This window comes from Ornithodoros turicata, chromosome 4 (genome assembly GCF_037126465.1).
Source record: "Ornithodoros turicata isolate Travis chromosome 4, ASM3712646v1, whole genome shotgun sequence".
Taxonomy (NCBI): domain Eukaryota; kingdom Metazoa; phylum Arthropoda; class Arachnida; order Ixodida; family Argasidae; genus Ornithodoros; species Ornithodoros turicata.
In genome coordinates, this window is record NC_088204.1 from 16,830,695 (window position 1) to 16,836,694 (window position 6,000).

The following is a 6,000-nucleotide window of genomic DNA, read 5'->3' on the forward strand; positions in this document are numbered from 1 at the left end:
ACGGCCTAATGGTTAAGAAAAAGCAAAGGGAAAGGTTAGCCATACTAGAGGCTTGCTATTCCCAAAAAGAAAAAGAAAAGATGTAGGGTGACACCACATCTCACCTCCTCTACGCCTTCTCCCAAAAGTGATCATTTTGGTACAAAATCTATTGCAGGGTGAAAGATGGTTTCGGATACTCCGTTTTAGGGCTTAAATTTGTCTTCTACGCGATTCTTGAAGATGATCCAATTAAATTCAATTTATTCCTTTTGCCACGGTACGTGGTTGGACGGCAGGGCAAAAAGTTACCAAAATGGTAGCGCGTCAAAGCCTCTGCCGGCCACATCTGGGCAGCAACGGCATACATGGAGCATTAAAAATAGAAGCAAACGCTATTGTAGAAACCAGAGTGAATAACAATATTTCTAACAAGTGAGCGTGCGCATACCAAATGCGCGTACAAGACGCGTTTACAATACGTGCGCAATGACGTGTCTACGTGATGTCGCAGTCGTTCTTGCGTCCCTCAGCACTTTGTGTCCAAGTGTCCTTCAGTTCTTCACAAAAACTTTCTTTTCAAACGGTTCTGAAACACATACGGATTAAAGCGCCAAAAATCACCGAACGACTGGTACACAAAAGCGCAATGCACCAGGGAACGTGGGCATCGCTGTATAAGGAAGCAACAAGAGACGTATAGACAACTTGAAGACAGCATACCTGACCCAAAAAAAAAGGCTTTCAAAAGTTTCTAGACTGGAGCGGGGTCATGAAGAATCGATCGAGTTTTAGCCTGACTAAAAATAAGTAAAAAAAAACAAAACAGCAGTAGTCCTTTTGATACAGGACCAACACGGTGTGTATCGAGCAGAGATCGAAACAGGATGAGACTCCGTCACGCTGCTGACTTTCAAAGGATTCAGTTCGATTCAGGCTGTCAACGGTTCCATCTCTGTCTATAGCAAACGTCGAGTATCAATAGCTAACCTACATAGCCAAAAAAGGTTGCCTGCACTCCGGTTTTCATGGCTTTTAAAACAGGGAGACGTATGTTGCGATTTCATTGAACAGAGAAAGTGGCACAACTGCAACGTAATAATGACCCGCTAAATAAGGCAATGATAGGGCCTAGTGCTGCGCTAGGTTTAGGTCACTCGTGGAAATGGGTTGTTGTGCGCATGAGATGCCGCTTGCTACGAGATCCCTGACCGAAACCTATTGCTGCCATCAACGCTACAGGCTCCAGCGTTCAGCGCCACCACAGCAGCGGTGAATGGCCAATCACAAAATCATATGAGCGTGTTTGTGTGCGTCCGAGTGTTCCTACCAACGTTCTTTCCTTCTGCTCCTTTCATTTATCTTTTTTTTATCTTTATCTAATTCTCATTATCTAATCTACTGTAGTGGTGCTATGGGCAGTCGGTCAGACCTTGTCGCGACTTCCGCGAACCCGTTTTTTCTTGTCCCTATCACCATCACCATTATATTTATCGAGTGTTATGGTGAACTATATACAAGTGTTGTAGGTGTGTAAACGAGGATAAATGTATCGTAAATTCAAACTCCAAAATGGAGAACCTCAAAATGCGAATGATTGCGTTGAATGCAGAAAATCAAGTAGAAGGAACAAATTGAGTGAAGGCAACTATGAGACAGTATAGTTTTTCTGATTTCCGCAAGGGACACCAATCTCTTCGTCGTGTGCTTTTCATTCAGAAGTTGTGTAGACAACATACGCTTGGACCCAATCGGATGACATGGCATCGTATAACGTGTATTGCGTACATCCCTTGTGACTCAACTGTATTATTGCGATCGATACCAAGCGTTTGCACATTATTTGTTTCCACATCTGTCTGCCTGGCCGCTGAACGCAAGCAGTTATTCTTGCGTTGTAGCGTGTTAGAGCCCGAGCGACATGAATGTGCACGAGATAATAGAGAGCGCAACAAATTATTTTACGGGGAATATCGCAAACGGTCAAAGTGCGTCGAAGAAAGAGTCCGACCTGTCAGATGGCACTGCACCACTCTTTCGGAGCGCAACAGATAAATAGGGTCATTTTTACCCGCTTGCACTTTGTAGATCACTTTGCGACAGCCACGCCGCCTGCAGATACATCCTAGAGAAAACCGCTTTCACAGTTCTGACCCTGAACCGCACCCGTAACCGAACCGATGCTCGTTTCGGTCTCAGTCATGTTGACTGGCTGATAGGCCAACGCAAGTGTTTGCCTTCGGTCTGTTCGATCACACGTGTGCAGAGTGCGACGAGTGCCACTTCGAGATATAGAGGGCACTGCTCTCACGCATGGAAGCCGCACCGCCGCACATTGCTCCGCGTCGATTTTATCGAAACCTCCCCGTAGCAGAGTGGCGCAGTGGAAGCGTGCTGGGCCCATAACCCAGAGGTCCGTGGATCGAAACCACGCTCTGCTAACGTTTTTATTTTCGCTTCATTTTGGTATTGCACACACTCTTAAAAATGAACTTCACCACATAGCACGCTCCTAGCCAACCATCATCCCGAGTGACATCGTTCCCTTCCTTGATTTATTGAAAACGGGAGGCGTACGCCTTTTTGTGACACTTGTACAGAAATGTTAATTGTCACAAAATGGCGTACGCCCCCCGTTTTCCACAAATCATGTGACAGAACGATGTCACTCGAGATGATGGTTGGCTTGGAGCGTGCTATGTGGTGAAGTTCATTTTTAAGAGTGTACATGTCAGTACTTGCGTAGGAGAACACATCTCGACAATTTGGTATGTCGCCAGCGAATTACTGAAATCATTCATACAATAGTGAATGCTAGAATAAGTGCATTCATTCTTTTGTGAGACTGAATGTGAAGCTTACTCCTTTTTATGGTAATTTGAACATATATTAATTGCCACAAATAACAGCGCCATGCCAGAAGTATCAGTTATCTTACATTATTCGCACTTACTTAACTTCAAATCTATAACTTTAATCAAAGGGGCGTACGCGGGGCTCTATTCTCAAATCAGAATCGAGAACTGTATCATTCAGTGAGGGGTTTGCATTCTGTTCGTTCTTATGGCGTAGCAACAGTGAATATCGCGGACACGTAATGCAAAAGCAACGAACGTAACTAAGTTAGGTAAGATTAGGTTAGGAGTCCAGAAAGAGTGGAAAAACGTGGAGAAAATGCTAAAATGGACACGCATGCTACAATGGATTTCGCAATAAACATATCCCCCCCCCCCCCCCCCCAGCCTCCCAACGTTCTGCCGTAAAAGCACTTCTGAACTTTTTGGGCATCGTAAGTAGGACACTCATTGTTATATTTCACCACGTTGCGGGCCATCAGTGGGGTAGAGTATCGCCCGTGGCGATTAAACTACTCAATCATCATCAGCATCATCATTAAAAAATAAGGTTGTCGTTGTTGTTGCTTCATCTGTGTTTAAATGTGCTTCTGATCGTGATCTGTTTCTGGTATGTACTCCGTATCTACATTGTGTAGATCTTGCAATGATCGGAAAACACGTGTTGGACAACCGCACAAATCTCTAGAAACGTCACCGGTCCTCCGTGTTTCTCAGCACATTTCCAGTTTGATTAACGTCGACAGTTAGCGCACGTCCGATTAACGTCTAACGGTGCACAACAGAAGGAGACCTCTTGAGCGCTACACAAAAGACGGGAGGACAGGAAGAGATCGTGATGTGAAGATGCGCGGGCTTATTGACAGGCGACGCGTATCGATGTTGGCAGTCGAATCCCCGGTTCCCTTCTTAGCGCACCTAGCGGGTTTCCTGGCCGCCGGCTACGACTGACAGCCGGAAAGAATTTCACGGGGTCACCAAGGCGCCGGCGGAGAGTGAAGAACGCTTCCTGGCCAAGGCTTCGAGATGAAGCCGGCCGGCTGACCGCTCACTTCTGCACGCCCTCCAAATATGAGCGGCCTGAGGGTAGGCATTATAAAGTCTGTTGTTCTTTTTTTGGTATCGAGAAACCGTCGGCTTACTGGGGCCCCGTTCACCCACCGCGTGCAGAGTTCACGCTTGGATATGTTTTGATCGTAGTCGACCCTCTTCCATTCTACCGCGTTCATTTCTATTCGGAGAGCACAAGCAACACGCATATCTTTTTATTCCGTGTCAACGCCGCGATGCAAATGTGGCCATGAGCGGCGTACAGACGTGGACAGATGGAGAGAGGACAGGAGGGAGGAGTGGGAGACAGTGGGGATATGCGTCCTGGGCCAACTTTAGGGGGAATTGTGCCCGCATCCGTCTGGATGGTCTGCAGGAAAACTCAGGGGAAACCTTAGGCGGCGCAGCAGATGGAAGGGTTCGAACCCGCCTCCTTTTACAGCACAACCTTGCAGTGGGCTCCCCCTGTTTTGTTGTCAGTCTACTCAATTTGTTTCAGAGTGCTTCGCTCATTCATGCGGCCGACCGGCCAAATTGTTTTGACGAATTCACAGGGTGAAGTATTAGTAATTCGCGGTTTCTTTGTTTTTATTCATTGAGTGGATGCTGGTCGGCAAATTATTTGGCCTAAGCAGGAGGGTTACGTCAGGCGGCAAGACGTAGGGCAAGAATTAATAACCATGAGAAAATACAAAGCTACAACACATGCCATCAAGAATTAGGGCGAAATCGGGTGTTAACTCCTGCATTTCATCGACATCGTGCTCACGTGAAAGATCCCAGAAAACATTGCGCAACATCCGACTTAGCACTATGCGCAGTTGTTTCGTTGCTTGGTATGAGTTACCAAGGCTTGGTATGGCATGGCATATGGTATGCGTGGTATTATAAGGGTTAAATGTACCGTAAAGCAGTTGAGGCACAATCTAATAAAATCAGTTCATTCAATAGCGTAACCCCTTGGGACTCTAACGTCACAATTTTCACCCCAATCATACCCATAGTTTTCGAGAAAATCGAACTTGAAAATTGCGGGGAAAGCTGTGCCTAAGTAGACACCACCTACGCATTGGCCGTCAAGTGCGGCGACAACGCTACATTGCATGCTTATAACACTGGGCGTGACACAGCGACGTCTATGGCCAACACCACCTAGATAGAGAAAGCCTGCTTACTCGTCGACGTGACGTAAAACCTAAGAGTCAGCCAATCAGGATCGTTTTCAACGGCGGTAGCCAATCACGAACGAGCTTTCAGCGGTCGTAGCCATGGAGACGAACCACCGTCGTCTGCGAGTAGTGATTGAACGTCCCCGTGCACTAAATGAGAAAACTTTAAAATAAAGCGGAAAACGGTCCCACATCTTTCTCAATACTGATTTTCTGGAAAGCATGTTGCACTTTTTGTCTACAGATTCAGGTCTACAGGTTCCAATTAAGTTAGCTGCAATCATTTCCGAGTTCTTGAATTCGCAGAACGGCGATTCGCAGTAGCAGACGAATTCTCACTTTATATGTCCACGTAGCGAAGGAGGGAGAGGAGGCAATAAGCAGGACTTCTGTATCTAGGTGGCGTTGCTACAGCGTTGGAAACGAAAATCAGAACAAAAGAAATTCAGGATACATGAGCGCCAGTGTTGCCCGCTAACAGGTGAGCTGTCTCACACCAACTGTCGCCCTCACCGATTTTACAGATTTTTTTTTTTTTTAAAGCGGCGTATCACGCGTGTGCTATGCTGTACGTTGTAAGCTGCTTGCTTTCTGCTAGCTACCTATACTGCTATCTTATCTAGAAAAGTGGTCAGCCTATAAGACCGATATGTGGTGGACGGCGATGCTGGCTACGCCGTTGCTGTACCGTTTTGTGCCGTGCAACAGTAAAGCCGAAAGCCAATCCGAGAAAAGGTGAGATTGAGCGTGACTGGAGTCCTCACCCCTCAAAGAGGTACCGAACTGTCATAAGACAAGAACCTGTCCCGATCTACAAGTTCTAAACTAGATCAGAGACGCTATATGCTCGCTGAATGCCTAGATAACTTGATGCATCGAGAAAGCTAACACAACGCTCTTATTGGACAGCGTTGACCCTGGTACCCCCGGTTTGTTACATTGATAGT

General features: G+C 46.5%; 1 non-coding gene across 1 annotated transcript; it reads left to right on the top strand.

Moving 5' to 3' along the window:
• Nucleotides 1-2,348: 2,348 nt before the first annotated feature.
• Nucleotides 2,349-2,420, top strand: Trnam-cau (transfer RNA methionine (anticodon CAU)). The gene has a single exon. It is a non-coding gene; the product is annotated as a tRNA-Met (tRNA).
• The last annotated feature ends 3,580 nt before the right edge of the window (nucleotides 2,421-6,000 follow it).